At 36.2% G+C, this 13,010-nt stretch overlaps 1 long non-coding RNA gene across 1 annotated transcript; it reads left to right on the top strand.

Moving 5' to 3' along the window:
• Positions 1-2,076: 2,076 nt before the first annotated feature.
• LOC121049879 lies at positions 2,077-3,417 on the top strand. The gene is made up of 3 exons (XR_005801508.1): positions 2,077-2,357; positions 3,055-3,235; positions 3,319-3,417. It is a non-coding gene; the product is annotated as an uncharacterized LOC121049879 (long non-coding RNA).
• The last annotated feature ends 9,593 nt before the right edge of the window (positions 3,418-13,010 follow it).

Below are 13,010 nucleotides of genomic sequence, written 5' to 3'. Positions count from 1 at the left end.
TGCAATGGAGGATTGGAGGTCTTATTCATTGATGGCTTTGGACCCCCTTCCTTTTAAGTTTTTGGTGGGTTAATCACATACATAGCTTCTGGAGTTCTAGGCCAGGAGATCCATGCAATTCTAAAACCATGCAAGACTCAAGAGTGTGGTATGGACCCCATGTGATGAGAAGACAACAGGCCAGGGTTAGATTTCTATGTATCTTGGGTAAGATGATTTTGACATTTTGGCTTCACAAGAAACATGCCACGGAGTTTTTTTATTGCTTTTTGTTTTGGTCATGTTTATGCCACGGAGTTGATCATGATGCACCGCTAGTTTAGAAACGAATATAAAACTATTTGATTGTTAACTTTCTCATCATAATTTATGCGAGCAACGACGGATTCAGAAATTTTTTTTTTTGAGTGGCGTGATAAAATGATCTATAAATTATATTTCAAACTTGTTTAAATGTCTGATTACTTTAATTTTCTTCGGACATGATCAAATACATTGCCCTCTATACTGTGCACCTACCAAGTAGTAGTACGTCTACACTCGAGATTTGGTTGCCGCCCAAAGACCGTTTTAGTTTTGGCCTTAAGCTCATTTAGTCTTTGTAAACCATTATTAAATCCTGCTTAAGAAAATCCGACCATGCACTCTTCTAACTTTAAAACAGAACCATAGAACATCTAATTAATCTATAGACTTGTCGACCACGTATACCTTTTAAAAGTATGTAATCACAGATGCATGTTTAAGATATTTGACTGTTTATTGAAACAGATTTCAAGTCAAGTTTCTCAACGTCGGTACGAATGAGACGGCAATGAAGTTTAATTAAAAATCAGAGAAAGGAGGACCTTCAACAATCAATAATTTAGATGTAACTTCTAACAACCTCATTAGTCATGATCCATTTAATATCAATCAGTTTCTCAATTCTTAACCTCTTAAGTCGTAACCAATTCGATATGTCTATATGATAAGCCAACTATATATGTGATTTCTTCCACATGCAATTGATTTATTGCGTCCTTTACATTAATGGAGCCGAAAGCTTTCTAAGTAAGGTGAGGCGGCTAATTCAATACAATGGGATCACTACCTAATAGCATTAAAGTATCCTCAACTTCTTAAGTACCATATTTTTTTGTGGAGGCTCAACTCTAACAGGAGTTCGGCTACTGCCTCTCTCTTCTTTTGAAGCATGCATGATATCTTTGATCATCGGTTAACAGTATTTGTCGTTAAAATAGTGCCGGTATCAAAATTATTATTATCATCGTTACTGTAGAGGTAATTAAATAGATCGACTCTTGTCATTATCTACCTCAGAAATGAGAGATAGAAAAGCATCCTTGACTGCAATTAACATTTGTCTTTATGACGATCCATGCTCCAGGTGGAAGTTGTTGCTCAAAGCTCTCAAACCTGCATGTGAAAATTTGAAAATAAAACAAAGAAATTAAAAGAAAGTTCGAGGATGTTGAGTGTCTATGGTTAATGACTTTAAGACCTCTTGTTAATATTTGGTCTTGCTTGGCATACTGCCGGCTGAGATCGACCAACTTTAAACTATTAATATTTCAAATCAGCTGCTGATGATTTGTAAGAAATCAGTTTAAAAGATCCCGACTTATTTGATCTGTTCAACATCATTTTGTCGCTCCGGATCCGCCAAAAACAATGGAGCCGAGAAAGATTTCTAGCTGAGGTAGAGCTAGACTGATTGAGTACACCCTTGAGCAAGCAGTAGATAATTAAGTATCCTCACTTATCATATATGATCAATTCGTTACAAATCATCATCATTATTTGGAGGTTTAAATTATGGTTATTCGAGGGTATAGACTATCATTAAACTGTACTACTGGCATTTCGAATTCGTTTGATTGAAGAAAGAACGTTTAAAAACGCGGCTCATTATTATGACAGCCGGCGATGATTAAAGCCCACGAGTTGTTCAAATCCATGAAAACGAAAGTGCAGAGAAACTGACGTACTAGTGAAGTGAAAATAAAATGGTCCGTGAACCACCTTTTGGGGAACCCTTAGAACCCATCTTAAGTGACAGCTGATGTGGTAGATTCATATTATTATCAAAGCATAATTTCTGATTTTTATATTTCTATTTTTTTCTTAATTACAAAAATTCCTTTTCTTTTCTTTTTTACTTTCTTGATTTTATTTTTAAACCCTATTTTTTCTTTGTGATCTGATACGCGAGACGTCTTCTCAGACGTTGTTTTCTTCTCAACTCCTCTCACCCTTCCTTCACCCTCTCACCTCCTCTTCAATTGATCAACGTCTTCTCAATTTGATTTCAGTTTCCTAGCAAGCATCATCAACAAAAGCTCTGCCTAAACGTGGTTAGTTTTTTTTTTCCCCTCAGTATGAAACCAGAATAGCATAACATGTTTGAGATTAGGGTTTAGGGGGAAGTGGATTTGAATTAGGGTTTAGCATGTTTCTTGTGTTCTTTTTTTATCCTAAATTATTTCTAACTAGAACTCTTTTTTCTAACAACTACCGTACAAATATTCCCTAGTTTGCTGCCACTGGAGGCCTTTTCTCTTTGTTTACTGTTGTCATGTTTTTTAATATGTAGAAATTAATATGTGCTCTTCATTCCGTGCTTCAACGTATTTATAGAAATCAATTATCAATTTTTTATTTATTTTATTTTTTTAAAGAAATTAAGTGCAACCACTTAAAAATCTGTGTTTACGTTTAACTTGATTACTATGCTTCAATACATTAAGGGTGACTCCACTAGTTATGGAGTTACTCTTTATCAAGCTGATAACTATCCACCTTTTGGGGACTTGAAGAGATTGATCATATTCATAGCTTTTGCTGCATTTCTTTCTCTATTTGACCCATCTTTCACGTCCAAGGCTATGTCCAGGTTGTGTTAGAACAATTAGTTTGAATCTTCTTTTTCTTATTGATAAAAAAATGGAAGGTTTGGCTTTGATAACTAGACAACGTTCATGCCTTTATTTTAATGTTTTTGTTGTATTTGGAGTTTAGGATTGTTGTACTCATATGTCACTATTTTGTCAGGTGCTTAAGGAATGGAACAATCGTCCAATGAATCGGAGAACATTATTCTCACTAATGATCAAGATATGTTGTTTATATTAAAATTTTCTTGAGATAATTAAGATTTTTGTTTTGCTGGCACATATGTGATGTCAATCCAAAGAGAGTTCGTATAAACAATTTAATGGAAAACTGATGGAAGGTATGTATTCAAAATCTATGTATATATTAAGTTATTTTTGTACGTATTACTTTCTTTGATACTTTAAAATTGATGTGATGTAGGTAAAGCATGTAATGTAGTTCGAGTGTAAATGGTGACCAAGCAGAGCTAACCAATGACTGAAGCTTGATTTCACTTGAATTTACTGGAATGGATATTTTTTATTTATTTTCATATATAACTGATATTCAGTTAAGAGATTTTTATGTTACATTTTAGTAGACAACAATCATTTAGTATAAGCATGTCTCAATTTAGTCAATTATATTCAACAGTTTGTTTAACGTACCTAATGCAATGTTCTTATGACCTTCTTTTTTTTTCTTTTTTTTTGGTTCCAGAACTTTCCTTGTCATAAGAAAAGGTTCTGCATATCCATTTGAACTTTTTCTTATGTAACATGATGACTTTACCTTTTCTTCTCTAATATAAAAAAGATCAATGCAAATATTGAATCAATAGTTCTCGTTAAAGAGAAATTGTTATGATAATTTAAGATCAATGAGTGGATCACATATTATTTAGCCAAACTATTTGTTATGATTACAAGCATTAGAGTCAGATGCACTTAAACAACTTGATCCCATATTGTAATTGTTACAATGTTTTGGAAAAGAAAAGATTGATACAACTCTTGCTTAGCATTAGCAGTAAACGAGACACCGGTCAAATCTCTGTCTTCAAAAGACATCTTGCAAGAGCTCTGCCAACATCTTTTCAACTCTTGCTTACCATTAGCAAGAAACCAAAATCAGATTATCCATCTTTACATTCCTAATTCTCACTGTCAATCAGCTTTACATTCCTTATTTTTTTCATAATTAAGAAAAAAATACAAATATAAAAATCAGAAATTATGCTTTGATGATATGGATCTGCCACATCAGCTGCCACCTAAGGTGGGCTCTAGATGGTTTCCCAAAAGGTGGTTCATTTAGCATTACTCTTAGACGAGAATGCAAGTAGGCAGAAGAACTTCTTGACATTCAACATGACTCAGATTAATAAACTAGCTAGAGTCTAGATCCAATAGTGTACTGAATCGAAAACAAACGTAACATGCTGAATAAGATTTCTTCCAAAATGTCGAAAGTATATTGGAAAATTTGGAAACATACAAAGCAAAATAGCTCCCTCAAACTTCATCCTCCTCCTCACTGCACAATAACCAGGCGACTTTGGTGGTGACAACAAACATTTAACTGCGTTTGCTACTCTCACTAATTTCTTGTTCGGCCGGATGGAGATGTCGTTACTATTCAACCATATATCCAAGACAGACCAGCTTTTGCTACCTCTGCATGCACATCCTGGAAAATGACGTGTACCTACCAACCAGTAATAGTCCTAATTAAGCCATTATACTTGAGAGTTGAGATCAAGATGGGGGTCCATCAACAAATTAGGGTTTGGACCCCCTCCCTCTAATTTGAATAATTTAATGGTATAGCTTCTTGCCCACAAGATTTATTCAAAAGTACTATCCCCATGGAACTGTGGACCTCATACAATGAAGAAGATGAAGTTAAATTTAGTCATATTTTATCACAAGATTTTGACATCTTGGGTCCAAATCTAAGAACCATATGCCATAAAGTTGATTATGATGCACTGGTGATTAGACTACAAAAGAAACAACCATTTGGTTTGGTTGTGACAATATTTAACATTCTAAGTTGTTTAAGTAGCGACGAATTCATAAATTTTTCTTTTTCAAAGTGAGTTGTAAAAACTTCTCAGAATGCTTCTCACTTGTTTGCTCAGATTATGAAATTAAGGAAATTGTTTATTCTCCAGATGATAGAAGGAACTCAAGGAACTCCAACTGGATCAAGCATAGGTACCACTCAATCCTAGCTGGAACTTGCAGCAGCTATGGGAGTTGTTCCATTAGTCTAGCCTGCTTCCACTACTGCTAATACTGCAACATCTGAGCAACCTATAACTAATTCTGCACCCAAAAGGAAGAATAAGAGCATAACATGGAATCACTTCACCAAGCTCATCAATCCTGATGGTTCGAAGATGGATAAGCCTCGAGCAAAATGCAATTACTGTCCCCAGACCTATTATGTGCACTCCAAGTCGAATGGTACTTCAAGAATGAGGAACCACATGTTGTATGGCTGCCAGAAATGTCCCTTGTACATTCAGTTGAAGAAACAGAGGCATCTGGTATTTGATTATGCTGATAATGGAGGTAATATTGTTGCACTTGGATATGAAGAACCAGATCTAGACTGTTTTGTGCTAAAATGGTGATTAGGGATAAGTTACCCTTTAGTTTGGTCAAGGCACTAGGTTTCATTGATTTTTTGAAAGTAACTCGACCTTTATTTAAACCACATTCCCGTAGGCAAGTAGTTAGAGATATCTGATATCTCTACCAAGGTGAGAAGACTAGGATTAAAATATTTTAGTTACCTATTCTCAGGGAGTCTCCCTCACCACTGACACTTAGACTTCGATCCAAAATGTCAATTATATAGTTCTCACAGCCCACCTCATCGATGAAATTTGGGTTTTGCACAAGAGGATCTTGAATTTTATTGTCATTCCTGACCATAAGGGTAAGACTATTGGAAAGCTTGTGAAGTCATGCTTGATAGGATGCGGAATAGAAAAGGTTTTTACCATAGTTGTCGACAATGCTAGCCCTAATAAGGTGGCCCTCAATTATATGAAGGACAAGATAGGAAATTGGAAGTAGTTGGTCTTATGGTCAGTTTTTGCACATGAGGTGCTACTGCCATATCCTTAACTTAATTGTTAAGGAAGGCATAGAGGAGTTGGATTCATCTATTGATACCATTAGAAACTGTGTCAAATATATCAGGTCTTCTCCCGCAAGATTGGAGAATTTTAGAAAGTGTGCTTCGCAAGAAAAAGTTGATTCCAATGTGTTGATAGTTCCATTGGATGTTTGTACTAGGTGGAACATCACTTATTTTAAGTTGGATATTGCTGTTAAGTTCATAAAGGCATTTTTAAGATTTGAGGATGAGGATTCTCAATTTGAAGGTTATTTTCAAGAAAGGGTTGGTGGCAAGAAGAGGGGTGGGCCCCAATGGTTGCTGATTGGGATAAGGCAGCAAGGTTGGTGAAGTTTCGAAAAAAAAATTTATGATCCAACACTGCAGTTTAGTGGAACCAAGGTTGTCATAGCAAATCAGCCCATGTTGTGGTTGTGAGCCATTGTCGGAGAGCTTGACAAATGCATTAGCAACGATGATCAGCTATTAGTAAGCATTGGGACATCCATGAAAAGGAAGTTCGACAAGTATTGGAGGGAAATGGAAGACATGAACAAGGTTCTCATGATTGCTGTTATCTTGGATCCTTGATACAAGCTGCTTTATCTTCAATATTTCTTCCCCAAGCTTCAGCAAGACAAAGAGATGGTTGCAATGATGGTGTTGAGATCAAAAGCCTCTTTTTGGACATGTTTCAAGAGTATTTGGAGGCTGATCCAGAAGCTGCCCAAGCTTCTGTTCATGCAACCATTCCCAAATTTGACAATGCAGCTGTGGATGTTTCTGAACAGGACAACCATGCTCAAACCAAGGATGAGTTTATGGTGTTATGACAAGAGAAAGATGTTGTGGAGATTAAAAATGAGGTTGACAAGTATCTGCTGAGGCTTCCGAGGACCCTTCAAATAAGAATTTTTAGTTATTGGACTGGTGGAAAGAGAATGCATCAAGGTACCCTATTCTGTCCCAAATGGCTAGAGATGTGTTTGGAATTCCAACTTCAACAGTGGTATCCGAGAGTGCTTTCAGCCTTAGCAAAAGGGTTATCGATCCTTTTAGGGCTAGCTTGACACCAAAGATGGTTGAATGTTTTGTTTGCTATAGTGACTGGTTAAGGGCTAATGGTGTGGCTCTATTATATCAAGAACCTACTAGAATTGAGTTGGAGATGTATGGTGAGCTGGAAAAGTTTGAATCAGGTAAAAGTTTGTTTAATTTCAGACATTATATGTATTTGCCTTTGTTTCTAGGTTTTTTAGTTGTTTTATCTAATATATTTTCTTTTATCTGTTTTCTTTTTCTTGAACTAGAATCGAGGGTTACTACTCAGGTCACCACATATAAGGAATCAACTGCTTGAGTGCTTGTGACGATGGCATGATGAAGTGAGCTACTGGCAACAAGTCTATGTTTGTTATTATTATTATTTTTTCGCAATGCTGTGCTACTTTCTTTTTCTGCTGAACTGTGGTAGTGTTGAGACTGTGGGCAGCATTGCAGCAAGACTTAATTAGCTATTTGGTTTGTAATAATTTATTTAGCTTCATTGCTTTGAACTTAATTGTGAGACTATTGTTGGACACTTGAACTGCTTAGTGATGTATAAAATTATAGGTTTGATAATTTGCAGGTTTGAATTGCTTAGTTTTGCTGCAGGTTTGTATGATTACAATGATGCATTTGCTTGGATTTGTACTGTTGGATTTGCTGCAGGTTTAAACTATTAGATATGCTGCAGGTTTGAAATGCTTAGATGTTAAGAGTTGCTGCAGGTTTGAAATGCTTAGATGCAAGAAATGCTGCAGGTTTGAAATGGCAGAAATGCTTAGATATTAGATTTGCTGTAGGTCTGAATTTTGAAATGCCTAGATGTTAGATTTGATGCAGGTTTGTACTGTTAGGATGATGCATTTGCAAGTTTGAATGCTTGGATTTGAATATTCTTGTTTGTAATGTTACGCACTTGGATGTTGTAAACTTGTAATGTTGAAAATGGACTGAAAAAGTCCAATTGGGCTGATAATAGTAACCAGAAATGTTGGGCTTGAAAATAAAAAATTTGGGCCCATAATACAACCGAAACCGACCCGCCCCAATTCAAGAATTCGGCCCAACTGAAAATTCGGCCAAAGCCAGCAAGAATATGGTGTTCGGTTCTAGAAATGAGATTTCTGATTCTTTCAGTGAGTGTTCGGTTTGGGCCTGATGACTGACTCGGCCCAACTGTGCCCAGGCCTACTGCTGAGTACTTTAAATTTGAGGAATTTGGTCACCCCCAAAATAGTGTTCGAGCTTAGGCCTTAAGCTCCACATTCTTAGTCTATGAATTGTTTCAAGTCAATTAACCAATTTTCTGTTTCTCTTAAGAAAGTCAGACCACGCATGCTTCTTACTTCAACATGAACGAAACAGGAACATAAAACATCTTACACCTCTTATCGCCTTCTTTTCCTCTTAAAGTATAATTTAATTATCACAAGGTGTTTCAGAAATTTGACTGTCATAGTATGAACGTTGCCATTCTTAATTACAGAAACAGATAACCAATTACAATCGACTGGACCAGTTCATGAATTCTTAAAGAAAAGAGATCGACAAGAAACAGATATGAGATAGAGATACTACCTTCAGATTCAATAGATGGATACAACGGCTAACAACTTCCTCGGTCATAATAAACACTTAACAAAGCTTCTTACGGATCGAATATGTTGATATGCATATGAGAACCGGACAATGTGATTTGCTCCACCTGCAAATGGCTATTGTGTCCCCTTCAAAATCAATGGAGCCGAAAGCTTTTCTCAGAAAGCTGACATTGCTAGTTCAATACAATAAATAACTAATACCCAATAGCAGAAAGATATCATGTTAACATGCATGTTATGATTGGTTTCTTGCTGATTACAATTCAAAGAGGAAGGCATGTCCTTCCTGATCTGCAATGGACATTTGTCTTTGTGATGATGCTGTTGGAAGTTGTCAATCAAAGCCTCAAAACCCACGTGTGAAACTTGAAAGAAGTTGGGGGATATTCAGTGGCCATAGTTGACACTCGACAGCTTGTAATATTGGTCTTACTTTGACATATGTACTAGGTAGAGACTAAATTAACTTGTATTTATTTTATTTATTTTTTTTGAGTAGAAACGATAATTGTATTGAATAAAATGATAGTATTACAAGAGACCTGTCATAGTCGTGATCCTCAAAAAATAAGAACTCATAACAACAGTACAATATTACAAGAAAGTTCAGAAAAATGCTAAAAAATGAACGAGTGCAAATAAGTAAAAAAAGTAAAATGTCAGTCAACCTTCATATTCAATTTGAGCAACTCTAACAGCTTCCCCATATTTTGATTTTTCTCTACTTTAGGGAAAAATAAGCCTCTTTTGCTCCAACAAATTCCCTATAATTATCCCTATTTTAAAGAAAGTGAGGAAAGAGAAAACCAAATTCCCTATATTTACAGCAATCTCTAAAATTTAAGGAAGAATATGGAGATTTTAGAGATTGCTGTAAAATAGAGAATCTGTTGGAGTTGGAGAAAAAAAAGATGCTAAAACTTTGACTTTTGCTTCCCTGTTATACAAAAATTATAGGGAAGCTGTTGGAATTACTCTAACTGCGTGGTCATCATTACTACATCAAAATTTCAGAATGAGTTTCTTGACTTTCTTCATCTAGGCGATCTAACAAAGCCTTCTTCCAGAATCATCACCCTCTGGATTTGTTTCTCGTAAGGGATGATTTCTTCCATACAAAAGAAACCTTACCTTTATGTCCAAAAAAAAATAAAAAAATAAAACTTACTCTTCATCTTGAACATACGTTTCGGGAAAAATCCATCGACATCGTATTTCATTCAACAATGCATTTCTAATTTTCTATGAGTTTTTTTTCTTCATCTTTTTGAAATTTAGGAGGTGTATAAAATATAAATTTTTAACAATTTATTTGCAATAAATAACAAATTTTTAATTTTAAAAAGACAAAAATAAAAACACTTTGAATAACTTTTTACGATTCGTCAATATCATTTTTCTAAAACAAGTTATGGCCAATTTAGTACAGAAATGTCATGTTGCGCGTGAATCTGACTTTTGACCAAAATTTCTATTTTAAAGCCCAAACCACATCAGAAAACCCATGAACGAGTTTGTACTTCATATTTCAAATAAGGGCTATTTCCCGTTTACCCAGATTTCTCAGGTATTTTTCCCAAATGCACACGTATTTATGTATCTTACTATTCTTTCGTGAAAAGACTAAAATGGGTAGTTCTTATGCTATCCTGAGCTTTAGGGTGTTTGTCTACCCTTTAAAAAACTTCATAAAAAAAAACAAAAACGAAAACAAGACTAGCCTTCAACATGCCCAAGTTTTTCTCCTAACGGCTCCCTGCCTAACGGATACTTTAACAGGCGGAATCATTGCTGCTTGTCTTAATTTTAGTTTTTAAAACTGGTTTTTCTTTTGATAGGCAAAGACCTTTCAAACTTCAGAATAATTCTAAGAACTAGATAGTGATGGTTCTGGATGAAATGCAGGATTAAGAAACAGATAGCGATAGATGGAATAGAATATGCAACACAGATTAAAAAGATATATACTAATGCTTCTTTTTGACAAAATAGGTGGGTGTCCTTTATTTATTCAATAGACATACATGCTAGAAAATTCAGAGCCTCATCCTCAGGTAAACAGCAAAAGGCTGTTTAGCTATCCATGAGAATGAGAATGGACACTTACTTGTAATGAAAGCACACTACTGCTTACTCAACAGGTAGGAAAAGCACACTGCTACTATGGTTTTCTTACTTCTTGAGAGAAGACTCTTCTACTCAATTTTCTGATGCCTTACAAATGAAACTTAAAGTTCCTTATATAGAGGGCGGAACTCAAACTGGAATTCAAAACATAAAAATGTACAGGACAGCTCCGTGAACTTTTGCTTTTCTGAGTGCTCCTGCTGGTGGAGGTCGGATAGGGAAAAACAAAAGCAGGAAGGTGAAATGTTTCTTCTGGTAGGTGAAGTGTTTCTTCTTTTTGAAAGCAAAAGTAGCTTTTAACTTTTAAAAGGTCAAAAGTACTACAGTTACTTATTTGGAATTTTTCTTCCTTCACCTGTATCTTCACCCGCGATGCTACATATTCTCGTCTGTTTCTGAATGATAGCCAAAGACAAAGGAGCTGTTGTCTGCCTGGGCCATTCTAACAGTGGTAGCATTATCTTCGACATCTGTATCGACATACATTTTATAGTGGTTGTCATTTTCAAGCTTTTCCACCCAGTGCATGCATGCCATAGTCGAATCTATCTCTTTTCTGGTGAGAGATAGGAATAGGTCACTGCTGATTACGTCAGGATGATCGTATGCAGTGATAATTATTTTTTCTCCTGCTGCCAGGAAGGTATTGCTGATGTCTTCAGAGATGATCTTCTTCATGTATTCCAGAGCCATAGCCTTCATCCAAGGTATGCTTGAATTTGGTTGACCATTGTATGCTACACAGGCTGGTTGAAGATATTTCCTTTGAATGATTCTGACATAATGATATGGAGGAATATATTCAACTTCACCGTTTGTCTTCTGACTCCATTCTGGAGGAGTAGATCTGAACTTCAGACGAAGTGTACAGTCATTCTTCCTGATGTTTTTGACTGTGTTGACAATAATGGGTGGCAAACCTTTCAGATCATCATTAGTTTTAGTCCATAGATTATGGACAAAACCATTTTCAACAAGCCAAAGCTTGTGTTCTTGGGGATGTTCACTCTGAACATTTACCAGGTATCTTCCAACATATGGTCCTGAGACAATGAAGAGGGTTGGAGGAATCAGGTCTTCTGAATTGTGCCTTCCTATCAGATTGTGGAATTCATGCCAATCTGATTCATTGAGTGCCATGATAGGGACCTTAGCACTTTCTGGACTTTCAAGGAAGGAAATTTTTTCTTTTCTTACAGCACTCTGCTGTATATGGATTTCTTCAGCCTGTGGTCTGGCATTTTCATAAAGTTCTTCAGCTAAAGCAAAGAGTGCCGGGAACATTAGACCACTGCTTCTTTCCTGGAAGGCGAATAGGAGATTGTCTAGGATTGCCTTCTGGTGATAAGCTGATCTCCTGCCAGTTCTGAACACAGGAGTATCAAAAGTTCTTAATTCATAATTAAAAATATTTATAACTCCGCTAGGAGTTGGTCTGCTTTTTGGCAAAGCAGCAGCCGTCAACGGTCTTGATGAGCCTTTACCGTCTGCCGTTTGAGACGGGCTAGCCAATCCTTTGCCCTGGGATTGATCAGTTGAGGCCAAGCCTTTTGAGCTTAGCAGAAACCTTTTAAGGATTTTTTCTTTGGTTTCTTTTGGATCCTCTTCAGGTTCCTGTTCTTTCCCAGCTCTTCTGCTTCTGGGATTACGACCTTCGTCGTCTTCTCTTTGGCTGAACATTGCCATCTCTCTGGTCAATGTGTCTGGAAGATAGTTCTTGTTTCCTGCAATTAATTCAACAGTATAATCATATTGGTTAAGAAACAATTGCCAGTTTGCTAATCTTCCTCTATCAGCAGCTTTGTCAAGTTTAAAATTTTTAAAATTCTTTACTCTGGCACAATCGGTGCGGACAGTAAAGGTTTTTCCAAGATAAGCTGGAGAATTTAAAATTGTTTTCTTGACAACTAGAATTTCTTTTTCCCCTGTGGGATAATTCAGTTCTGCAGGGCTGAACTTGCCACTACAAAATTTGCAGATCTTTTCAATGTTAGTTCCAGGCGCTCTCGCCAGAACCACACCGGACCAGTAATTATCACTCGCATCTGTCTGGAGGATAATTTCATCATTCTCTTCTGGTTGTTGGAGAGGAGGGAGGTTTTTGCAGAGATTTTTTATCTGCTTCACGATCTTTTCATCATCTTCAGTGAAGCTCCATTTTCTTTTGGAACTTGTCTTAGGAGATAACATTGCTGTTAGCCCTGAAATTTTTGGGATGAAATCTCT

This window comes from Rosa chinensis, chromosome 6 (genome assembly GCF_002994745.2).
Source record: "Rosa chinensis cultivar Old Blush chromosome 6, RchiOBHm-V2, whole genome shotgun sequence".
Lineage (NCBI taxonomy): Eukaryota > Viridiplantae > Streptophyta > Magnoliopsida > Rosales > Rosaceae > Rosa > Rosa chinensis.
This window is presented reverse-complemented; position numbering and strand designations above follow the sequence as displayed.